This window comes from Gavia stellata, chromosome 11 (genome assembly GCF_030936135.1).
Source record: "Gavia stellata isolate bGavSte3 chromosome 11, bGavSte3.hap2, whole genome shotgun sequence".
Taxonomy (NCBI): Eukaryota; Metazoa; Chordata; class Aves; order Gaviiformes; family Gaviidae; genus Gavia; species Gavia stellata.
This window is the reverse complement of record NC_082604.1, coordinates 12247220-12273887: the sequence shown is the minus strand read 5'-3', so window position 1 is coordinate 12273887 and position 26668 is coordinate 12247220.

Here is a 26668-nt window from a genome sequence, read left to right as displayed (position 1 = left end):
TGAAAACAGAGGTAATAACTAAAACCAGTGGGTCAAATCAAGCAACTTGAAGCTCTTTATTCTTTCCGAGTGCATTTTACTTTTCTATTTTTGTAGCCAGGTGTGGGTCCACATAAACAATATCGTCTTGATGCAAGCAGACCTGGTGTTAAAAGCAGTTTAAATATTGCACAGGTAATTTCTCCTGAAGGATTTCCTGGGCAATGCCTTCTGAGCTCGGACTCTCCCTTGCTACCAGTGCAGCACGCTCCCACGAGGATTTTGGCTGTTGCTGGGAGGCGAGGATGGCACTGGGCTGGTTGAAGCTCAGCTCCTGAAGGCTCCTTCCCAGTCTGCAGAGCTCATCCTCCTCCTTGCTGATGCTGCATCACACCAGGTTCCTACAAATCATTTTCTTATGATAAAAGGACGGTTGTGACAGCTCCCTGAAAGGATGTAGTACACATTTTATGAGTGTGTCCCCAAAATTAGTTGATGGAGAGTTTTCTTCCGAGAACAAAAGAGGACAGACTGTTGAAATATTTTTTAAGTGCTTAAACAGAGAGGGGCCTTGTGGGATTTTTTTGAGCCCTTCCTGGGAGCTGTGATAATGTGGTCTGAACACCTTCAGAGATCTGTTTGCACTGTTGTTTCCCCGGAGTCTCAGATAGCCCCTCGGGCACTCTGGGCATCCTGGGGTAGCACTGAGATCGTTCCTTATCCCACGGGGAGGTGGTGTGATCAGCTCGCACTGATCTGTCTTCCTGAAGTTTCCTGCCACCTGCCAAATGAGCAAGTCTGCTTTGAACAAAAAGTCATTATTTGCCAGGTTGGAGAAGTCTGAGGTTGTTACATACAGAGAAGTGTGTGTCATTACTCAGTATTTCACTGACCACATACACCCAGAAACATGATTTCATGGACTTTGTTTTACAAAGCAGCCAATGCAAACATTATCAAAGAAATGATACCGAAAAGCTTGCAGGCCGGGGGTCTGTGGGTTTCCAGAGAGAGGGAAGCCCACTGCAGAGGTGAGCGACTCTTCCCTATATGCTGGCCAGCGCTGACGCTAAATAGGGCTTTGGGAGTCACAGGGGGTATTTTGCTGAAATGTAATGGAGACGACCATAAGAAACGAGAGTGACATCTGACATTACCTCGTGGCACAGATTGTAATTGGTGTTAGGCCTTGTTTTCCAGCGCCATTTCAGCTGTGTCCTCATTCACCGCTACCAAAATTTGTCCTAACAAGTCCTTCACTTGCTGTGCTTCAGCTCTTGACAGGAAAGTGATGTTTCATTAACTCTACTCCGTTTTCCTAACAGTCTTCTCAGTGACACTGACATACTGTAAAGCTACCTCAAAACTATTTTAACTGTATTACTTTAGGTAATTTACACTGCTAATCATCTTCAGCTACTTTCTATTATTTAAATATGTATGGCTTAATGAATGACAGCAGACAATAAATTCTGCATTGCTGCTGGTACCAAAACAGTCACCTAAGAATTCAGTATATCCTTCAGCTGCTGATGCACTGCTGAAATGCACACAAAGAAATCAAACCACTGCAACTCAGTCTATTGTTATAAAGCTCAGCCTTTCCTTCCCTTTCTCAGTGTATCATTATTAATTACGTGAAATGGCCAATCTTTTCTGAACATTGCATAGAAAATAGAGTAAGATATAGCAAATCCCTGACATTTTATTTTCTGTCAGAAAGTATTATTTATTGTAAATACTACCTTCTTAATGAGAGCAGTTGGGTTTACTCATTTAGCCGCATAATCCCAATGCCAATAGTCTCCAGTTCCACAAGTTTCAAACCCATCCCAGAGAGCGACCTCCTGTAAGTGAGCAGGATTGGTGCAGGGTTTTTTTTTTCCCAGTAGTATCAGTAAAGTACCTTCAAAATTGATGGACCATGAAGAGAGACAGCAAGCCTTTGTATTACAACAGATCAGTGACACAAGCTCAGGAGTGTTTGTGACTCATAGGGATTTAAGCATTCACAGCTAGTGAGCAGGTTGAATGCTGTGAGACAAGAATCTGTCAAGCTGCGTATCTGCCCACATGGCCAATGTTTCTGGAGTTCAACTATATGTGTAAATTACATTTCTGCTGCCTAAAATTCCTATTCAGGTGGAATAACATTTTTTTTTAAAATAAAAGAAGTTAAGAACAAAGATATGCAAATATGCAGGTCTTATAATGTACATGCATCCCTGGGTACAACATCTTATTCTTTGGATGCCTCTGCAAAGAAAAAAAAAGAAGCTTTCAATTAGATTAAAGCCTGCAAGATGAATATTTCTACATAAAGGTGAAAAAAAAAAAAAAAAGATGTTACATTCGCTTACAACTCTTTCCTAAGAATGGATTGTGGTACAGACAAGAAACTGGTGCTGGCATTATTAGTAGGATTATTTGTTCTTTGCTGATGGCCATTAACATCGTCAGCAATTTGCATACAGAGGACGACTCAGCTTCCTCTTCTGCAGAGATTACAAGCTGAATCCATCACTGGCAGCACACCTCAGGCATTACACACTAAATTCAACACAACAGTAGATAAACATCCAAAGAGTTAAGAGGTTTAGTTAGGATTTTATCTGCAGCACATATTAGTCTTTTTAACAAGATCAGGTGCCTTTTAATGTAAACAGACAGGCTTGAACACTGGCACATTAGAGGTAATACCTCAGAAATATCCTCAGAGTGGGCTTGTTTCCCCTCCTGCAGACAGCTCAAACCAAATAGAGGAACAAAAAAAACCCAAAAGAAAACACAAATTATTGACAACAGAAGAAATTTGATAAGGCTGCAGTCTCAGCTTGGGGATTCAAATCAGGTCTTGTTTTCTCTGAATTAGTTTGACATTTGTGGCTGAAATGACCTAGAGCAGGATGACAAAAGCAGGGGGACAGGATGCAAACACACGTTTTCCTTCTCTCTCCTGGGTTAGCGGCTCCGTCAAGGCTTTCGCTCCCCCACTGGGAGCGAGGTGAGCATGTCAGCTGGGCCAGCAGCAGTGTCCTTGCACCCTGGGCCGGCGGCTGGGGACACCTGGCACCCACTCACCCACCAGAAGGGGACCGAAGCATCCCCGGGGGGAGGATGAGGGAAGGGGCGCAGCCCGAGGGCACACCCTTGCACCCCACCTTTCCAAAGGCTGTTTCTTTGCAAACTTTTAGTGACACTCTGCTCTTTTAATCTCTGTCCCAATTATTAATGGCCCCACTCCTCACTCATACTTCTTCTTGTTTTCTGCATGATAAATATGGACCATTATGCCCTGGGTTAGGAGTTTAGCACTCTGCCTCCGCTGCGGTCAATGATAAATAGTGTATCAACAGTCTGCTCTTGTTGGATTGCTACCCTTGCTTTATCCTGTGGTATTTCTACCCTCTATTGCCCATTTTTTCCCTACATCTTCTTTAACTCCATTTCAATTTTTAATCCCATTCAATGAACAACTTACTTAACCTATAGGTCACCCACCTTCCATTTCTTTTGTACCATCATGACATCCACATAAAAAGCCTGCCTCACCCCAGTGCCTGTCTGTAAGTTTGAAACAATCTTTCTGTGTGAAAATATTATTTAGGTTGTAAAATATTTGACTTTTTTTAGTTGTCCTTTATTAACAGGCTTTCATAATGACCGGGCAATGTTTTTGGTACTCATCTATCCACTTTCCTAACACAGTGTTGGAGCTGCCTTTTAATAATAATTTCAAAATAGGCATGAGCTCAGGAAAACGATTTTTTTTTTTTTCCTCTCAGCCCATATTGTGGAAACCAGCTGACATTTGCAGCAGCACATCAGGTGTGCCTTCATTAAACTCTGCAGCCACTCTGGTGAGTTTTGAATGTGTAATCCATTTTTCATAGCATAACACAGATAAACAATACAAATTAGGCACACAGATAATTTAAATTCTTACAGAAGATGTGATATTATGTCTAAAAAAAAAAAAAGTAGTCAGACTAACATCTGCAGACTCAGTAGAAGTAAGATAACTAAGTCTGGCTTTTTCCAAGAATTGCAAGTCCCAGATAGTAGCATTTCCCCATCTTTAACTTCAAGCACATAAATGCCTTGCGAAATCTCTCTTGGTTCCTCTCCCTCCCCCAGCAATGTTCAAGCTTCTAAGTTCTTTGTTTAGCACCTAAATCTGAAATGCCTGATTTCTGAGAGCGCAGCTGTGCTGGTACAGTGGCCACAGACAGTGCTCCAGGAAAATAGTTGCCATTGAAACGCTTGGGCTTGGCTTTCGAGAGCTATCTTTGAGGAGGTTGCTCCTAGCGGTTATCTGAATGGAGAATCCATGGTCTCGGATGTTTCCTACCATGAGAAGGCGGAAATTCTGCAGAATGCTCCAGCAGGCAGCGTTTGTTCCTTTGTTCCCCAGAGACAGAGATGTCTCAGAAACATCTTACACATGCCAGCAGCTCACAGAGGTTCTGTCTGGTGTCCCACGGACAGCCCCATGCTTCCTCCAGTGAAGGCTGGTGCATGCCTCAGGTCGGGTCGGGCACAGGTGTCTGTTCGCAGGTGTCAGCACCTCAGGTGGTTTCTTATGACAAGTTCTTGTGGTGTGAAGGAGCCCCTGCTACTGCAAACAGACATTTACTCTTGTTCGGTAATGGCTGCTGGTAGAAAGGTCTTGCAGGGACGCTTAGGAACTGGAGAGGACTCTGCCTTGGAGGCTGGCCTTGCCTCTCTGCCTTCAGCACTGGCTCCTTGCCTGCTCACAGGAAGAGGAGACAGCACTAAATTCCTTCAGTTTCTATGCTGTATGAAGGACTGGCTTTGGGCATAAAGACTGGAGCTCTTCATAATGAAAAATGGTGGTGGGCAGTGTGTTGAGGATGATGACCGACGGCATTGGTGCAAGGTAGGAGGAAATGTGCTCTAGCATGAGATCTCCCGTTCTTAGTTTTGCAAGATGGGACAAAATGGGAGTGGGATTAAAGTAACAATTTCATTACTTCATTACTGTAGGTGGTGTGAAGAAAAGAGAAAGAAAGAATAAAACTGCTTTCTGCAATTCTTGCAGAATCTTATGTGATAACTAAGTATTTATTTCCCCAGTATGTGTCAAGGTAAACAGCAAATGCAGAGGTCTGCAACCACCGGACAGTAATGGAGGTGGGAGGACTTTAATTAACAACTCATTCATATGTTTTGCCAAAGTCCTATACGCATCCTATGGTTTTATTTCCATAATCATGGATGCAGCTTTGTATGCTGGAGGCCCTGTATCAGATCTGGATGGAAGCAGTTGTACCTCAAAAGGCTTCACTGCTCTCCAAAAGCAAAACTGAAGTGCTCTGAGCTCTCCAGCCCAGAGTCCTTTCTTTACAACCTTTGTCAGACACAAACCAGCCAGTGTTTCCGCTGTTGGCCCAAATCAGGACATTAACAAGTAAACTGCTGATTAATACTTCAGCTGTAACAGCATCAGAGGTTTTCAAAGGAGCAGTAAAGTTATTTGAGAAGTAAAGTAGAAAACCGGCAACAAACCCCAAAGCGGGACAGTCACTTGGCAGTTTGCACTCGCCCCTATGCCTAGCTGCATTTATTTGGAGTTGCCTTCTCGTCAGCCCTGCTTTGAATGGTTGGTTATGTGATTATTGCAGCCTGCCAGCAGCAGCACAGGATATAAACGTATAGATGAGTTTGTGGCATTTTCCTCTAAGTTTTGCCATGTTTTTGGTGGCTTCAGGTGGCGGTGCTGTTGATATTTAATAGAAGAATTGGCATGTGCCCAGCAGCTGCTGCTGTCCTGTATGCTGAACTAGTAACTGCTTAGCATTGGCAAGCTCGCAAGCAGCACTGTTTTGGGAAATGCAGTAAGAGAAATACGCTAACTTGCACAGTCTGCCATTCTCTTGACTTCAAAGGGAGCTGGAAGCTGAGTTCAGCCATGCACAACCCTGCTATACTTCCACATCACTCCTGAAAAAGCAAGACAAGTATCACGCCAACAGGAGTGGATGTCTTTGGAGACAGCAAGCAGAAGGAATGAAAGCCAGGACCTGATTATGAGAAAGTTGTACAGGGCTGGCAAGGCTATAACACTGCATTCAATTGTGACTTTTCCAGGCCTAAGTATCTCTGAGGGTTGATCAGCCTGGTGTGTGCAGAAAAAAGTCTGTCATTCATCCACTGTTAGCTAATTTATTTCTGGAAACTAATTACAGAACATTTTTAAAGTATTCTGTAATATTATGATGGGCTTCTATTTAAGTAAAAGGAGTTTAAGCAGATGGGTGAACGATGGAGTATAATTCTGCACTGCGTTTCTTTATCCTGAGCAAAGTATGGCTGGCAGTTGTCCACAAATCTATACTACTTTTAATGAGATGGCACCTTTCAGACTGGGGAAAATTCATTCAAGCAGTTTCATACTAAGGACCACATTATAAAACATGTCTTATTCTTTTTTTTTTTTTTTTTTAATTTCCCATTTTGAAATGCAGTTCCTAGGTTTTGCTTTTAGTGGCTGCATGGACTGGCATTCCTACAACTCAGACTTTCTTTAGGATAGAAAATGTTACTCAGCATCTGCTGTACTTCCTAATAAATAGACACCTGATTCAACCTCTTATCAAATATATACTTCACACACTGTAGAGCTTAAATTCACTTTCCTTTCCTAAAGTCTGTTTCAATGAGCAGAGAAATGAAGACTAATATTGTGTTGAATTTAGCTCAGCATTTTTCCTCAGGCTGGCTATCTCCTAGACTTCTTCCAGAAAGAGCCTGCATTTTGTAGCAGTACTTTGTATTACCTTGCTGTGGACAGCTATACTAGCCTGCCTTAAATCTGTGAGGGCTCAGTGAGCTGGAAGAAAATACTTCATATTCCTTGATATCAGCACATGCCAAGGGGGTAATTTTTTTTCAGCCCATCCCTGTCTCTTACATTCTCTGATATAGCACAGAAATATGGCAGTTAATTTACAGGTTTTTATCTCGTCTGAAGGCCTCTTAAGAATGACACTGTTATCTGTTAGCCATCAAGGAGTGTCAGAAGCCAGATCCAAAGTAAGCAGATTTCTAGGGTTTGCCTTCTTTCTGTCCAAAAGTGATCCAGGGCTTGAGGACATGCCAGACAATACACTAATACTTAGCTTTTAAGAAAAAGTACAGTTTTTATATATGCATACAGATATATAAAATGCAAACATAATGTGTATATGCTATATAGTTGCTACATAAACAAGTATGAAATATCTAGACATGAAAGCATTTTCTTTTTTAATGCTATGAACAAATACAATCCTACAATTAATTTGAATATGTATTTGTTTTTATCAGTGTACTGAAGAACTCTTTTTCTTCACTATATATTTCTTTCTCCTAACAGAAGCAGATTTTTTTATATTTGTCCAACCATTGTCTGGTACAGTAATATGACTCATCCCCAAAATCCTGGGATATAGAGTAAATCATCTGCAATCCACATTTACAGCCATTCATTCGCAATAACTCAATCCCAAAGAGAGCTAATCCTTTTTTTTTTTTTCAGGAGAAAATGAGTGTTTTCTTTTGGAAATATCTTCACTGGTCATTGAATGCCTTTCCTGTTCACTTTTGAAAGAACACAGTTAAGTTTCTGATTCGATCTGTCAGTGCAGTCAAGAGAGTAGGATGAGAATGGCAGGGCAGAAATACCTTTCTACAGCAGCAAATGGCTCATTTACTTCAGGGATCCATCAGCCACATGATGCTGTTATAACAATCAACCCAAACAATTGCTGAATGATATTTTAAATAGTCTTTAATTAATGGTATTTTACTTTTTTCCTCAAAAGGAAAAAAAAACCCCACATTTGCCAGCTGGGATAGTTGAGATACTTTCCTCCGCCTGTGGGGCTGGCTTTGGTTGGAGCAGTTCAAGGAACTGAGTTTTCTGGCCTGGACAAATACTCGCTCCTGGCTTTTCCCTGCCTCCAGCCCAGCTGCGAGCCCTCAGTACACCCTTAAATGATGGAGAGGGATGAACAAGGACTGTGGCATAAAATCCCACGTATGGCTGCTGCACTGATCTCTTTAGCTCAGTGCAATGTTTTAGGACTGAGCTGAAAGGGGTGGGTTTGTTTTGTCTGACCTCCCTTGGCTTACATACCAGTGAATTTGGCCCATCTCTTCCTCCCCAGGCCAACAACAACTACAAGTCAATCATATTGAAATTGATATCAGCAGTGGTTATCTCCAGGGAGCTCTGGAAGGAACAAAGGTCATGAATCCCAATAGGATAGTAACCAGCATTGCTCCCAGTGTCCAGCTAGGATTGCTGGTTGCAGCTTCCAAGCCAGCTGGTGAGGACGTGAGGCCTGGTAAGGAAAGAGGCCTAAAGGAGCCTTTAATTATGCTAGAATACTTTGCTGTATAACAAAACTAATAAGTTGCTTTGCAGCATTGAGGTACTATGTGAATCCATTAGAAAAATCCCGCTCATTTTCTTTAGGGTCAGGATGGAAACGTGACTCCACAGCAAATCACATATTGAAAGCCTGTTTATGTAATTACTTCAACTCAGCCTTAAGGCTGAGATTATGTGTCCAAAGAAGTGCTAATGCCCACTGTTATTTTCAGGTTCTTCCTTTCTCTTCATAGTGCAATGACATTCATCCATCACAATCCAAAACAACGGCAAAACTTTGTATGCAGTTACTTTCTGCCATTTGCTGCAGAAGACAACAAAGCAGTCTTATCATCCACATCTTGGGGTTTGCTGGGGTTTGGTTTTTTTTTTCGTTTGTTTGCTTGCTTTTGGAGGCAGGAATCTATAACAGCTTGAAATATTTCAATATTATTGAAATATATAGTCACATTACAGCGATCTCGTCAATACAAATTCATTGTACCAGGCCTGTGGATAAAACTGCCTTTGCTAAATAAGGAACTGAAGAAATAATACCCTGTTCATTTTGCTAGATCCAGTAATATACAGACTTTCTTCCCAAGAAAAGTTATATCATCATATCAGGCAAGTGTCTATTGATTTTCTGGTGGTGCTGAAGGAAGGAGGGTGACAATAAATCTGTATAACAGTGTTGCAGAGTGGCTTTCAACTTGTAGCAAACCACTACTAGTACTTAATATCTATAACCTTATTTCTTGGTTTGTTTTGAATGCTGTTGTGTCTACCTTTAATATCTTCATTAATTGCTTTAGCTTTAGCTGTTCTAGGGTGGTTTACATACAGACATGGACAATTGTTTCATTAGCTTCAACATGTGCTGCATTTATACACTACCATAAAATTGTAAAGTTTGTTAAAGTTGTAAAATATAGATGGCATTTACATAACCCAAAGGGTAAAAGACACTAATTTGTTTGAAGTCTTCATTTAAATATTTAATTCATTCACATTTAGATTTATTTAACTTTTAAAAGAATGTTTTACTTTGCTAATTTTTTTTCCCCCCTGTTCTTACCCCTACAATTAATTACCACAATCTGTAGTTCAGCTATTACAGTCACCTTTTATCCAGTGTTTTCACAGACTACTGCTTTTCATAGTATCTGTCTTGGGCATTCAAGAAAAAAACCCACTAATTCCAGGAATCTAAGAAACTGTGTTTATCATAATGTTTACTGTTTCACCATTGTGTATCACCATGATCCCCAAGTATTTTGCAGAGCCAGATGCCACAATTGTCACTCAAGCTGAAGCATTGAGCTGCTCCATGCTGTCATTGGGAGTACCACCCTTCTCTCAGCCCTCGGGCTGACCCATGCTGTCACTTGACTTTCCCTCTGTGCTTGTACAGGGGTCTGTCCTTGACTTTGTGTGACAGGGTCTCTGGTCCCAGCACTAAATACATCCTGGACGCTGCAAACCAGCTGACGGAGGTACTGAAATGGGTGTCATGCCTTGTCCCACCAAGGAAGAGCTCGCAAGAGAAGGGCTGAGGCTTATTTCAGAGCCCATCAGCCTGGCAGAGGACAGATGGAGATAGGTGGGTACAAGGTTCTGGAGCGAAACCTTGGTGGAAAAAGCCCTGAGCCAGCCAGGGCACTGACCTAAGGTGTCCAAGGTTAATCTGGTGTCAGGACATCACACTGAAGGGTGGAAATGGGTCTGAGTGACCAGGCTGCCTTCCTCTCTGCTGGGACACTTGGACACCGACCCAGTGGGAAAGGTTAATGGGGTTCCTGCTTGGCATCACTGATGCCAGGAGCAGTGGATCATTTTTCAACTTTGGCAGGAAGCCAACAGTGATAAACTTCACTGTGGCTACAAAGACCAGTTGACCTCTATTCAGAGAGACTCAGCTCTGGGACAGCAGGCAGCCACGAATTTTGTACCTGAAACTCTCCATGTGTATACAAGTAAGGCTGCTATAAGTCACCATAAGCTATTGAAGAACAGTTGGATCGTAGTAGCAGGTATTTATAGACTTTGGAGAAGGAAATTTTCAAAAGTGCCTAATTGTGACCTCTATGTATTGAAACCCATGGAAGCTTTATTGCTTTACCACCTTTTACCACAGTGGTGAGTATATTTCTGGGTATTGCTGAATATTGGTATATGTTATCCCCACTGCATATTTAGGTTTAAATTACACTAGACGTGTTCGAGGTCTCTGCAGCGTGAGACATGGAGGAGGAATTGGCCCATAGTAAGGTAATTTTTAAAAGTGCTGATCATCACAGTGGTTTGTTAAACACTCTTCAGACAAATATGCAGACACTAAACAGAATACTACATCTTCTTTGGAAAAATGTTGCAGCTGTTTGGAAACACACAGCAGCTGTATGTGATCCTTGAGAAAAGAGAGTGCAGAATGCCTTTTCTTTTGACTTCTAAGGGCGTTTAAGGCAGACAGCATTAAATTACCCATGTTGTGCTGTCATCATTGCACAGACATTAATAATCTTCCCTGTCCAAAAATGCTTGGAGACTTTGTTGACAATAAAGTCAATATCCTTTGTTCATTTTGGGCACTGCAACATTAGCAACCTCATAACCTTTCTTGCTGTATTGATGTATTGACAACAAAGAGTTGATCATCTCCTCAGTTGTTAGATGGTTCACCCACCTCAGATTTTAACTGTGCAAGTATGAAATTCACATCGAAAAAAACCACCTGTTGGAATGCTTAAATTCCCATCAGAAAAAGATATCTCGGCATCTCAATTTCTCCTGTAGACTAGGCATATGATTACTCAAGTCCAGAGAGTATCCTGCTGATCAGGTAGTTTCTCCCATCTCTCACCTTGCAAAGGGCCCAACAGCTCATTTATCAGTTGTATTTTTCTCCACAGCTCCATGAGTATTTAATATTGGGAAAAGTGGAGCAGCGTCAAGAGAAGAGTGTCTTGTTACAGGTAATCTTGTGGTACCCATTCTTCTGCTGAAGCTGCTCCCTTTTTCCCAGTATAGTCAGATTAGTCCTGCACAAACCATAGTAAGCAGCTTCACCACCCAAGCTCTTTGACAAATGCACAAGCTGAAGTCATTCCCCTGGGAAATAGGAAATACCAGTCCAAATGCCCATGCCAAATTCTATATCGGAAGTATTCAGAATGGGATTTTCCATATCCTAGTTAAGGGGTCTGATCAGTGGGCTGAGAAATGGAAAGAACAAAAGTTTCACCACCTCTTTCTATGAGAAGGTTAGTCTGACTCATGCTCCCATATTTAGGAGTGGTTTGGTAGCTGTGGATCCTGCATGGAAGGTCATGTTTCTCTCTGGCCTGGATGCAGGTCCCAACCAGATGCTTCCTTTGGTACTCCAAACAGAAGCTGACGCAGGGTACTGCACGCTACTGTTCCCATGTCTGGAAACTCCCTCAAGGCTGTGGTAGCGTGGTAGCAAGGTAGCAAGATACCAAGCTACAGGTATTGCAAGGCTGAGATTAAATTTCACTTATGGATCTAGAGCCTCCTTCTTTCACATTATTTTCATGTTTCTGATATCAAAGGCAAACTGCATTGTGAGCAACAGCTTTTTATGGTTCAGTAAATAAAGCATAGTGGATTTTGATAAGAGTTAATTATTTTGGGGAGGCAAATGTGCAACACCATCAACTTTAGATAGTTCAAGGGACAAGGGAGTTAACAGGACAACTTATGAGGTGGATTAAATGTACCAGTCAGAAATTATTTTTTGCCTTTATTATAGTGTGTGTGCAGATTCTCAGGCCTTTGATGATATCTAGATCTATTAATCAATTTAACATTCACTCAAGGTGAACAGAAGGAGGAAAGCAAGAGGAATTTCTGATTTGATATTAGTCAGAAGTTGAATGCTAAGGTCTGATAATTGTTTGAATGGGACCTCCCTTTGCTAGCTAGTCAGGAGACATTGAATTTCATTAAATGGGATTACTGGGTCATGACATCCACTGTATTGTGAATAGCATTTGATCAAGGAGAATACAATGAAATAACCTTCAGACAAGGTTGTCAAGACACAAAGACATCTTAAATGAAAAACACTTTACTATGAAGCAAATCCAACAACCTTCAGGCAAAATTTCCTTTGTCTGTAAAGAAAGATACTTAACTGCAGACTTAGAGATCAGGTTCAGAACTCAAAAAAAGGCTTCCATTTTTCATACATCAAATAGACTACTCCATGCGGGCTCAATACAGTGAACAATGTGGAGGTGGGCTCTGCTTGCCAGCCTGAATAGACAGTCAGCTTTGATTCCTAACTCCCAATGTATTTTTTCTAAGGAAGTCATGGGTTATATTTGCTGCCTTCTCTGCAAAATCTGGGGTTGGCACTCCCCGCTCTGCAGACCATCATTTTACCTAAAGAAAGCAGGTAAAGGGACAAATAATCAATTTGCAAAAAGAGTAGCATATTTTTTCCTGCCAAAAATGCCTGCTCCATTAGACTTAACCACTTCATCTTCTTCAAAGCTGGCAAGGAGCCAGGAAACACTGGTAACCATCAGTGAATGTGTTCATAAGTGTTAAGGAGAAGATTAAGTTGAAAGCCATTTGCTATGAGATCACAAATTCAGTTATGGATGATAAACTGCAGCGAGTGCCCACACGACTGTCACATAACCCAAGCCACCATTTAATCCAAGCATATTAGGGTTCCTGACTATTCCTAAGGAAACAGTGCCCAATGCTGGCTCACCACTCCCATATTGCAAACAGCTTGAATACAGTTCATGAAACATGAAAGCAATTCCTGTTGCCTCCTCTGATCCTGTATAACAGCTTCTTGTGACCCAGCCAGATACCTTGGCTGCACCTTTCCCCTGGCTTACTTCTACAAATGCAGAGGTCAAACTATCTGAGAACAGGGAAGGGCTGGCATCATGTCAGCTGAAGTCCTGGTGGACCACGTACAAACACTCTGACCATGTCTCAGTACAAGCAATCTGGTGTTAAATGAAGCCATATAAGCGTAGGCATATTGCTAACACTGAGACAGAAGTGATCAAGACAGGCACAATTTTCATTACCTGAGGTATTACCTAATGCAACACTTCTAAACTTTGTTATCACTGCAGTTTTGAAGTAATGGCAAAGTGGATTGCTAGAAAGGTGGTGGTGCTGGAGGGAAGGCTGTGCCTCAAAGAAAATTGCAATATGGATTGTGAGAAAAGATTAGGCAATGCAATTTAATCGTCTTCCAGCAATTGTGTGCAGCAGGGTATGGCTGATTTTATTGGATGGAATTGTTCAGGGCAGTATGTCAAATGGGTGCGTTTCAGCTATGTGTATCACTGATGGACTCAGAAACCAAAAGTTCACGGGATGTTCTGAGCATGTGTGAGGGGAAATAATTTGAAACAGCATAAAATGGGCAGTAATGAGGTGAGGGGCAGGGAAAATACATAATGAAATGTCAAAAGTCTTTTGCTAAATATAAAGTATCCCATTTAACAGTTCTGCTCAGGTACAAAAGAGAAGGGTGAAGTGTGTGTAAGGAAGAGTGAAGTGAGCCACCTTGAAAAGACACTGATGTGACCCAAAGCCCTATCTGGTTATGCAAAGAGTGCCTTATCCAATGCTTTTAATGGCAAAATAGTCAGGGAGCAGCTAATTTTTCCTCTCTATGGTAGTTCTATACAACGTGGAAAATGATGAGCATGATGCTGAATGCTCTTTTATCACAGTAGAAAAAGGAACCTTGTCATTAATACAGTTATCATTGTGCATGTGTAAGCTGGAGCTAGTTTATTACTTCTGATTTTTTTGTTTTAAAAGATCCTATAGTGTCATCCAAGGGTTCTTGAAAATTAAAGAAAACAAAGCAAAGCCCTAACTGAACAAAGCAGTCAGGTGGAGTGAATTCAGTGTGCCTGGACTGGTCTCATTTAAGTTCAAACATCTGGTCATCAGCTTAGAAAAAAAATGGAGAGAACAGTATAAATTAGGACATCAATTTCTATCTATCTAACGCTTCTTTACTTTTCATCCATGCAGCCTCAGAGCAAACTGTGAGAAAAATGTGTAACAGACAAGGACGCTGGGGCTCTCAAAGATATGCAACTGCAACTTTGCTTATTCCATGCAAATTTCTGGGAACTGAGGAGGAAACCCTTTTGTAAGTGGAAGCCATAACGTCAAACACAGCTGTTTCATGTCACTTTTCAGTGTGCAGTACCAGTTTCAATTAGGCATGAATGTAGTTATTTCATTAGCAACTTAGAAGGTGAAATTGCTCTTTCAAAGCCGAGCCTTTAGAATGAAAACATTTCCAGTTCACTACAACCCAGAAGGCATCACAGCAGTAGTGAAGCCCTCTGTGTGCCATCCTTCCTCCTCTACTGCGCCTTGGAAAATCTGAAACCATTTCTGTAAAGAATCTGTCACTGAACCTGGTTATAAAATTCACTGGAAGGAAATGCAAATGGCTGGTAATGTGCAGGAACAAAAAGAGAAAAGACCAATTCATTTGTATGAGACACGGCGATGGATCATGTTGTGACACACTATTGGGACTGCAAAGGAATAAGCTCCTCTTAGTTAGCATGGATTCAGTGATTAATTATGACCGTTAACATCCATCACCAAAAGGGCAGGGTAGTGGTTTTGGTACTGCATCATTACTGTGCCTATTAGAAATGCACAAGAGTAGAGTGGAAAGCTGTCTGAAAGCAGATTAGCATACTGGCTTTTTGGACTGAATCTTCTTTCATAGCCTGGAAAAGCACTGCATAAAAAAATTATTGTTCATTACTTCAAACTTTTAGAGGGAGAGCTGTGCTGTGTGAGAAACAGATCCTCTTGCCTTTATAGCATATGCTAGGAAATACTGACACAAAGAGAATAAATACTCTTCATAGCCCACATTTCTCCCCTGTATGTCACCTGGCCCTCTTTCCAAAGCACGTGCATCTAAAAGGGCTATGCTAGGGCTGGCAAGGATATACTAAGAGAGGTAAATCTTCAGTGAAAAGAGTCAGGATTTGGGACAAAAGCTATCTATGGCTTGCTCAGGATCACTACCCTGCATCCCGGACCAGCTCAGGGTCACAGGAGCAGAATAGTGCAGCTGACTAACGTACGACTAGGCTGAATATGTTCTGTCACACCTTGAGGTTAGGACGCAGGAGGCAAAACCAAAACAACTTTTTTTAGTTTTAAAATCTGGTAAATGCTAGCACCCCTTCAAAATACATGGCTGCAGGTATGGGGCGGGGGCCTCAGCATGTATAATTCAGTGTAACTTTAGGGATGTCACTGTTAGTTTACTGTGGCCAAAGATTTAGCTCCTAGTAATGAATGTTGGAAATTTAAAGGAAAACAACCAGTTAAAAAAAAAAATCCTGCATCAACACTGCCAAATTAAAAGACTTATTAGTAGCATTGCAATAACCTCATAACCATTTTCATCAAGTCAAAATAGCTTCCCTCTTCTACAGCAGCAGATTGTCTGCCCTTTCTGGTATTACTGTTCTTGCCGTGTGCTGCCTGTCACTTGGGACTAGGATACAGCAAGTGGAAAGACGATGGCTCGGCAAAAATGACTCAGCCAGTGCTCATTTGTAAACTGACAATTGTATACTGGAAAACATGAAGAGGAAACCGAGTTTGCTTTGTAAACAGTGGGAAATATCAGTAATATCTGGTGCAACTGTTATGTAACGACCAAGTGAGACACTGATTTCTGGGCGATGCCTGCAACGGCGTAACACAAACACTGAAAAACAGAACGTCAAAGAGAAAAGGCAATGTGAGTAAGAGGAAAAACAAGTAAAACACTAAAACTCTCGAGAATTCAGAGGCTATTATAACAAAACACTGAAGAGATTATGCATAGGTATTGAACCCAAGAAACGCAAGAAGCAAGCATCACGCATCAAGAAAAACAATTCTCCATGTTCTCAGTTCCTTTGCATGAAAGCTTTGGTTGACTCTTAAACACGGGCTAGCTATTAGACGGGGCCAAAGCCTGCCTCGCTCCCACTGCTCCCTGACTGCTTCCCATAATCTGGGGCAGAAACATGGAGCAATCCTGCAGATGTGCTCTGGCAGGTCTCTCCCTGGTCCTGTCACCCAAAAATTTGGTGCCTCTCTCAGAGGTGTGAAATGCAGCCACCTCCGAGTTAGGTCCCCGTGGGGACTGCACGGGGTGGTTGGCTATTAAACAAAACAAAACAAAACAAGTTCAAAAAGAAAGAGAAGGAACTGAGCATTTCTATATATAACAGAGTTGGGTAAGTTTGTCGCTGGGGTTACTTGGGAAGGATCAGCCTTGGGTGGGTGGGAGCACCCGGCACCTGTGGGGATGCTGATTCCTAGCTGGGATATTGCAAGTGTTCCCTGTTCAATGCTCTCTTTTGTATACGATAAGAAAATAAAAGTGTTAAAATTGAGGCATGAGCAGAGATTTTTGTGGGGTGACCATGAGCAATCAGAAGTGATATGGTGCCTCTTTTCTTTCAGTACCTACTAGGTGACATGTCTTGGCTTTGACGTGCAAAACATGTGTCAGATACCCTTCAGGGCTAAGGTATTGCAATGTGCCACGGAGAAGGTAAGTCAAGTTGAAGGTTTACTTTCATACTGTAGTGTGCTTTCAATATAGTTTTACCTTTTTTTTATCTTTTTGCTCATGTGTTACAATTATCTGCACAGCTAAGCTACAATAGTGGTAGAAATCAGCCAAAGGTGCATTTGAAATTGTCGCAATAGGGGAGGGAAAATGCCTAGATCTGCACAATATTAGTGGTGTCAGTCAAAACCAGCCAGTGTCTGAAGGATGTGCAATGAGTGGCCTTTTCTGTTATACTTCTAAAGTAGAATGAGACTATTTCTGTCCTGCTAGGCTAAAAAAAAAAAAAAAAGGAGTAAGTTAAACTTTAAGCAGAGCAGAAATGAATTGCTGGTGAGTTGCTGCACTGCTGGTGAGTCCATGGTTCAGCAAAGCAGATATACACTGCTAACACAGAGGTATTGTCTGAAAGGTAAAGCAAGAGAAGTTTTTAAAAAACTCTCAGCTTTTATTTCCTTTGAAAATCTTTCAAAATTTGGGGCCTAAAGCTTATCTGTGAAAGGTCATTTCAACCAGAGTTGAAATTTTGGGGATGTTTAACACAGGTGTAGGAAAATAATAATTTGAAAGTATGTTGACAACAGCTCCATCAGCCCACAGGTGGGTCTCTGTGGAGCAGCTCTTCCTCTGGCCACATGGCTTCTTGCCTATGAGAAGACGTAAATTGCAGCTATAGTTTTTATTAGTAATAGGGCCAGTTTCATACAGCTAATCTGCTAGGGAATGAGTACACGGTCATACTATTTTCTCTGAGTACTTGTATGGAGAATCTTTCTATGACAAAAACCCTCTTTGATTTGACCTTTCTACCTCTTGCCAATACAAAATCCCTTATAATTCTCTCAGACTATGTTTAACCCCAGTACTCCCTCAAGGACTTTTTGGAATGACCTCTTCTAGAAAGCACCTCCCAAGGTGATCGCCAGCTGTAAATCAAATTACATTTGACCTCCATTATTTCTATCTAATTAGAACTAAGTGACATTGGCAGCACTGATTTGCTCTAATTAAGTACAGCTTGAACCAACTACTGAGTCACAACACAGGCTCCATTCCTGAAGAAATTTCTGATTTCTCAAGATGGAAATTGTAGCAGACAGTAACAGATGTTTAAATTGCTCTTCTTCTGTGAGGACCTGCACATCCAGACTAAGTGCTGAAAATTTCTATCTATTTCTTTTTCATTTGCTTGGCTCCCACTTGCCTTTAATGATCAGAAGAATTTTCAGAGCTGATCCATCAATGATTATGCATACACCATAATTGAGCAGCACTACACTATTGCTTTCATCACCATTTCTGTGGTTCCTGATTACTCATAGAATAAAAAGTTCCAGTCTTGAAATTATTCTGAGTAGATAGAGAGGGCTAGTCACGGTTACAATCTACTTTTTTGTGGCTTTGCAGGTCTTAATGGGCTGATAACCTTCCCAAGCTGATGACTTTAAAACAATAGTACCCTACTGCACACTATGAATACCATGCAAGCTTCCTCTGACTCATGCCATTCCATAAATACTTAGTGGACATTTTATTCAGAAAAAGGAAGCACACAAGTACAATTTAAGTAGAAACAAATGATGTTTGGTGCCTATTTTATAAGCCATATTCTCTTGGTAAAGGCAAACCATAAAATTATTTCTTTTTCTACATTGCCCATGTTCTACTATTAGATTTTTTGATGATTGCTGATTTTGATAACTGGTTGGCATGGCCAATGAGCTAGACTGGGTTAGAATTTTCTCTTATACCATGCCCATACTTAAGGGACCATTGATGCTCAAAGGTTTGGTACCACTTTCACTAAACCTGATGGCAGTAGCTATGACGTATTCTGTTTTACAACAAACCAAAACCAAAAGCTGGAACTTCACAGGACCTGAAAGGAACAGATGAGCAGCAGAGGTGTGGTAGGGAAGAGGGAAGTATTTGTCATGTTGTTTTTGTCCTGGTGGCAGTGTGGTGTGTGCATCCCTGAAGCAGGTGCCATGGGTTGGCAGGTGCTGCTGCATCTGCAGGTTCCCCCCATTGCTCCCCAATGGGCTGTGCACATTTGGCCAGGTCATGGGCTTTCCCAGCCTCTCAGTTTACTCCTTTGTAGCTCAGTTTAATACTGCTATGCTACAAGGACATTATGTGAGTTAAGTAATTCATTAACAGAGCTCTTCAAGCTCATCAGTGAAACCCATTACAGAAATTACAAAACATTACTTTTGAAGATGAAAAATGTTGTGCCTGGCTGCATCTCCTCCTATGTATTGTCCTGTCTTGCCTCCTTTCCAGTTTTACTCTATTTGTGCTGTAATACATTTTGAAGGGTGCACAAGAATTGGCCTCTGTCTGACCAGGTCATGTGTGTGGCCAGTTCACTTGCTGCATTTATCAGTGTCCATGGGCTATCACACAGGCTCTCACCAAAGCAGTTCATTGAGAAAAGGTAACATTAAAGATTGTGGGAGTTGCTTGAACTGACATTGGGTCAGTCGCAGAATTTACTTCTTGTGAACAGAGATGCTTTTCCACCAACCAAGTCTGTTTGCTGTTTTCTTTGCAATTTTGTGGCAGTGAAGATACACTGCAGCTGTGGCGGCTCAGGCTGGGGCCTCTCTTACACCACGACTGCCAAGTGAGTCAGATGCTGCGCGGTCGTTTTATGGTGTGGATTCCCCTAACCACCAGGGACTGGGGAGAGACCACCAAGCTTGTTACACTTACAGCTATTTCAAAATTAAATTCGGGTTTCGAAGTAAAAGCTTAACCTAATCCATTCAGCTCTGATATTTTTAATTTTTTTTTCCTTTGGGCATGCCTTGTATCACCTGGACTGCCCTGCAGCATCCATCCCTGGAAAACTTTGAGACTTGCTCCCTGACGTACACAGATTTTTCTCCAAGACAGTTTTTCATAGAAGCTTGGCTTGCTGTTGCTATGATGATTTTACATTCTGTACCAGTTTTGTCTCTTGGACTTGATTCTGCGAAGTCTTGCACAGCCTCAACACCTACTCCCATAAGTGGCCAGAATTAGAATTACTCAGCATGTCAGGCATTAGCACTATAGGTACTCAGTCTAAGAAAATATTTGGAGAAGAAAATACAGAATGAATCAAAAGAAAGAGCAAAGGAAGCTGGTGCCAGATAAATGCAGACAGAATTATGACTGCTAGACAGCCGTGTTTCCAGTGTCTAAATTTTATCTAGACTGTGGTGATAAAGACAGACTATCATGACGGGTGCCAGACTTTATGCACGGCTTCCTTTAAAACGTAAGTTTATACTGGATGGATCCTGAAGGTGCCTGATGCTTAATCTTAGAAATAGTAGTTCAACAGAAATAAAGTGCTCAGGAAACAAAAGACAAATGATCTTTCCAAAACATTTTTTGTAATTTGATCCTCCCATATAAACAAGAGACAATACAACCTTCTGGGACTCTTGTTAGCCAACAGTCTCCAAACTGCAATGAAAGAAAGATTTCAAAACTATTTCACAATTGCGTTTGGATGAAACATGTGTTTACTGTATGTAAATGAACGAGACATTCTGTTCTTTTAGGATTCATCAGATCCTCACTATGTTAGCCGGTTTGGCATATGCAGGAAAGTGGTCTTCTTCAGAAGAAGCTGGACAAACAAACAGTTGTTTTTGACTGGAGGTTTCCAGACTTTGCAAAAAAAAAAAAATGTACTTAAGTGAAAATTTTTGGCTCAGAAGTCATTTAACTTGATGCTTACTTATTTTGCTAGCTACAAATAGTGACAAAATAAGTTATTTAATGAAAGAGATGTGGAGTCAGAATTTCCTGTGACAATAAATCGCTGTTGCATTGTTCACACTGTCAAGCAGTATGTACTCAAAATGTGACTAGTTCCAACAGCTTGAAGCTGTTGATTTCTCTGGTTGAGAATTTCCTTTAATAGCCTGGGTGTCTGCATACAGCCAGTCCATGCATGGTATGTGTACCAACAAGCCTTTTTCCAGTCCGCTAAGGGAAAACCCAGGATCCATTGCAGATTTAAGTTGCTCCTTCACCCAGCTGTTTGTGTAAGGAAGCTGTGTAGTTATACACTTTACTTCTTTGCTTTTCTGTTCACTGATAGGATATCATGTGCTGAGTTATGGGGGTTTCACCATTGTGGTAGTAGTTTGCATCTTGGACATTTTATCTGGGTGCAATCAGAGAAAAAAACCCTCTAAATTGGACTGCAAGTCTACATGGGCCAAAAACTTCTGCTTTTTTGTCAGTCTGGCTGCGGATCAGAGTCTGGGGCACTGCCACAGAGGTGAAATAAAGAGCATTTTAGTGTTCTTCAGCCTCCTCTGCATTGCTGTGCAACCGCCTCCACTGTTGATAGAAGACCTCCAGCTCAGGCACACATGTTCACCTCAGCTGGAGCAGAGGATGTGCCTTATGGAAACTGCTGATGGATCTGTTTATCCATGCTAGCAATGGCCTTGTATAGTGTTGAGAAACAAATGTGGAGCTGAATAGTGATTTATTGTTCCCAGGCCAGCAAGCAACAACAGTTGTTATGTGTTAAGACTGCCGATACTACGCTGTAACCTGCAAAATTCCTCCGTCTGAGTTGGCTTTTGTTCTCACCACCATTTCCTGCAGGTACTCTGGCCTGGCTGGGCCATGCTTGACTGAAGGCCACAAGGAGCAGGGAGGGACAATGGCACAAGTCATCCCCTGCCTCTGGGCAGACGGAGTTGTTCATAATCCCACTAATGGCTGTCTCAGCGATAACTGCATTTATCACTCTCTTTCATCTTCATAACATGAATCTTATGACTTCAAACAACTTCAAGGTGATACAAGCATGTTTGTCATGAAATCTTGCTCCATGTCATGAAAAAAGGGGTTTACTTTGGTTCTATGTGTGAATATTAAACTGATTGTTTAGTTTCTTGCCCTGCTCCAGTCCCATGCTACTGGTGTTTCTAGCGAGGGAAAAAATGCAACATTTGTGTTTCCTCTTACAGTTTTATTGCTGGGATATTGTTCTGCTCAGCAATCTCAGTTTATAGCTACATGGGCATCTTTTCCCTGTTTGATCTCTCTAAATCTAAATGTCATCTAAATCGGTCAAAAATACTGCATAATCACCAGTCCAGCAGTGTTTTTTGTAGTAACTCCCAATTTAAATATTGCACTAAGGAAAAACGTTACAAATGTACTGACTCCCTAGCACAGTCTGCTGTCACCATTTATGAAATGTTAAGGGTATTAAGGTACTGCACCATTTTCTCCCCAGGCATAAAGCGACTGGTTTTGCAAGATACTGAGCATCAATTCTTGCTGGAACTGGTGGAAGTTGAGAGTCCTCAGAATCACAAAGATTTAGGAGTGAAGACTATGGGGCAGGTTTGTCATGTGTAAATGCAAACCAGAAGGGACAAAGCAAGGTTGTTCCAAGCTCTAAAATGTCTGAATATCTCAAATTTACAGAAGGCCAGCTTCTTGAAATATTAGATGCGTCTACAAGAATATTTCAATTTGGATCAAGGCTGTGCTTTTGAAGCAGGTCTTCTGAGCACCTTGACCTACTGGGCTCGGGTTCTCTCTGCACGGTGGTCTTGGAGTGCATGGCCTGGGTTTCTTCTGAATACAGATAAAGCAGAAAGTGGCTCCAGGAGGGCACCTAATGTATTCCAATAGCTAATTGGCATTCAGTACGTAGGATGAGGCTGCAGTTAACTTTAAGTAAAACCCCCGAGACGTGTAGAGCATGGTGTTAGGTCCTCATCACTAATTGCTTTGGTCTACATATCCACAGCTGTTACCTCCCACTGGTGCTAATACAGTTATGGGCTTTAGCTTGAGTTTCCTATTAGTATTCCTAACAGCATTTCTATTTGCCACTGAAATCACCTGTAGATGCTCATCATTTTTGTGAAAATAAAAAGGATGCCCACATTCCTGAAAGTTATGTGTCCTGTGGAAGATGTCCAGCTTTTAAACCTGCGTAGAAATTTAGTTTTCTTTCAGTTAGTAGAGGAACAAAATCTGGAAAAAAATATTCTCGGCACCTTTCTTTTGTGATGCATTTGAAATCTATATTTTTGATCGATAAGTTGTATTACTTTAAAGTCTGCAGGTTATTCTGGACTATTTTTTTAAAACTTATTTTGCTACTTATTTAGTTGGCTATCTAGAAATCCAGTACAACAGTGAAAATCTTTTCAAATAGTAAACATAACTAAATACATAATAAACGCATCGTTAGGAATATCTAAGAAACCCTCTTCCAACATATCACAATGTCAGCTTTTTACATTCATATGGTAATACAGAGCAGAGACTACCCAAGAGAGTATAATTATTTTTAAATAACATGTGAATACTTATTTAGCCATGCACTGGGCAGATGCTATGAGCCTCAGTACAAAATTGATGCAGACTTGAAAAATCTGTTTTGACATTACAATGCAGGGATTAATATCAACAGCTACACATAATAAAAATCCACATCTTATGGCATTTGAGTAGCTCTGCTGTTGAACAGACACTGTGCATCTTTTAGAACAACTTAGTCTTGGTTTTGGTATGGTTTTTATTGCTGTGTACTTTGTGCTGGCTCCCTTCTATCTCTCTATTCCTATCAGTCTGCCTCTTTTTCTTTGTGTTATTAACACTAAAATACCGAATTTGAAGCATCTGGCTGTTCCTGGATGTTTCCCACTCTCACTCCATCTATTCTTTTCCTTTACCTATTCTAGATGTTTTGCAATCTTTTACCCACAACCTACATAAGCCAGATTTGGGGATTTTTCTTCTCACACCTTGCTGCTCAGCCTGCCCTGTGGAGTTGGAGGATGGGCCCACAGCTTCCAAGCAGCTTGAAGTATTGCTGCTGGAATGCCAGCACATCACCTCCTTCATGGTTCAAACTACTGGAGTAAATAATCTGAAATTGCTTTTAATTAAATGTTCAGCATAAATGATAGCATGGTTAGTTATTAGACTGGCTAGCGGAGGTTCAACTGCAGAAGTTCTAAAATTAGCTTTACACTGGATATGCTTTTCAAACATCCTAGCTGGGCTGAATTTCTCAGGAGAAGGCAGGACTGGTGTGGGGCTGTTATTCAAGGGGCTAATGGGGCTACATCAGTACAGCTTCTCATTTCATCCAGCTCATTTGTCCTTGCTGGCCCCCTACTACAGTGGCAGAAAAGGAGTTGCCAGATGTTGGATAGAGTCTGGGATAGCTAATAATGTAAGACCATTTTATGATAAAAGTTGTATTCCATATGTCTTCTGTTGTTTCATGTATTCACAAGGCATATGCATCAAAATATAGTGTCTGTATAGATGTATAGAAGGAGGTTGTAACTGGAACAGGCCTATTGCATTTGTTGATCAGGGCAATGCTAACTCAAGCAGCCAGTTTGGGTGTCATACATAATCCAGTTTTATCGGCATGAATAGGACATATGGCCCCTAAGGCTTAGCAATCTGCTGCAATACAATAGTTAGTGGCTGTAATACAGGCTGTGCCTCTTCGAGGAGTCCAAAGCCTAATGATGTACCTGCTGTTGGCTCTGTGGCAGAGGTGGGCTGCTGTTATCCCAGTCAAAACAGAGCATGGCTCTCTTGACACATGACCGTACTGCATGCCTATACACCTATATGCATACATCTATATACACTAGAAAGAGTGGGGGAGGCTGTTGGCAGTGGGGATGGGGAAGAAACATAGAAATAGACCTTAAAAGAATGATTCAAACTATCCACATCAGAGGGTGTGAAAGGGGAACTTGCCGCAGGGTAGGCAGTGACCACATCTGCCAAATGTGCACTATAAAATTATGCTGAGACTGTTTTCCCAGAAATGTCCCAGCAAGTCACTGTCTCCTGAATGGCTCCTTGTCCTCTATTAGTCATAATTCTGGGACAGCGAGCCTGAACATAGTAACTGGGATGCAGGTTTGGATGAACAAATATATCACGATGGCAATCTGAATATATCTGTGATGACAATCACAGCGAGAGAAAATGTATAAAAAATATGAAATGAAGATTATATGACCCTCCCAGTCTTCCTTCGCTAAAAATTAGCTCAGCAGTTCTCCAGTATACATACAACCTGGCCAAAAAACTAACTAAATCCATTTTTCAATGTGCAGCCATCAAGACTATGCTTAGGTATCAAAAGCCTGGAGGTGTTTTAACTGAGAAATCCACTTAGTCAGTGCTATTTGGCAATTAAAGAAAACCACAATGTGACATTTTAGCTTTTAGTTGTTTTCATTATTTATTTTTATAATCATTCTTACTCAGCTGTTACTTTTTAATCTGGACCCTTTTTTGCATTTTAGAATTTGTTCAAAGTTCACTGCCTCTAAAGCTATAATTAAGCAAAATAGCCAAGTAGAGAACTGATGTAAAAGCGAATAGTTCTGAAATATCAGTGACTGTAGCCTACAATAGACAAAAGCACTATGCACTTTAGTCAGTCAGTCACTTTAATTGATAGTTGCTAGGCCATATTTCAAAAATTCAGTGAAATGAATAACATACAGTTACTGTGACCTTGCAAAATAAATAGCAAAGCCCTGAAGACACACTAAAAACATATAAGGAAGTAGAACTGTTTTCTCTCTTTTAAACAACATTTCATTCAATGGAAAAAAAGCCAAGGAATACATTTTTCTGGATGATTTAAGATGTAGTATGCTGATAGTTGTCTTCCAATAGCAACAATTAAAATAGCTTGCTGTGTAACCAGACTGTAGACATTATTTTCACTATTAACCCATGCTGCTTTAAACAGCTTTAGTTGCTAAAAACCTGCAGTTCCTTTTGAACACGAAAGCATTTGATTTTTCAGGATTTGTGCGGGGATTTTTTTCTCCCTTTTGTTCCAAATCCTACTACCAGGATGGTAATTAGTGATGAGTCCACACAAGAAAGTTCAGCTCAGAACTCAATACGTAAGTCTCCAGACTTGCAAGTGCTTTTACACTGAAGTGTTCTCAGAGTGTTTTAAGGAAACAGGGTCTGACAGACTACAATGTCTTGGGTCTTCAGTCAAGGCTTCCCTAAAAGTCAGAAATGTGTTCAGGTATAATTTTTCAGTTTGTATCTTTCTATCAACAGTGCTGTTTAAAAACAATTCCTTAACAAATAATTTAAAAACCATTGTTTAAAGACAAATGAAGGCTCTTCTTGATTAAGGAGTCCTTTGCAGGCTCTAGATCTGTATTTGATCCTCTCAGTTTAATTCGACCAGTTATTTGCCAAAATAAATACATAAATATGAATCTGAATAAATAAGAAAATCTTCTGTGATGCAGAGCAAAACAATTGTATTGCTTTAGTGCGGGAGGCTGCATTCATGCTCAGAGAATGAATGATGCTGCTGCTGCTTGGATGAATAAACAGATGAGAGTAATTTCAGCCCATGCTCTATTAGGAACAGTGGAAAGAGACACTCGCCGAATTTGAAAATGCAGAAATAAGAAAAATGATTTTTTTTTTCCAGCATTCCAGTTTTTCAATAGAAAAATATAAAGGGAACTTTTTAGAACGATGACAGAAACCTTCAGGGAATGGGACTGAACCTCCGCTCAGAAGATCAGAGAAGCTGCCCTAAACACTCATGACAGCAGCTATATTCTTGTCCTACTGTGGCAAAGGTGGGCATGTAAAAAACAGTTGAACCCGACTGTATCTTAATAAGAGGAAGGTAG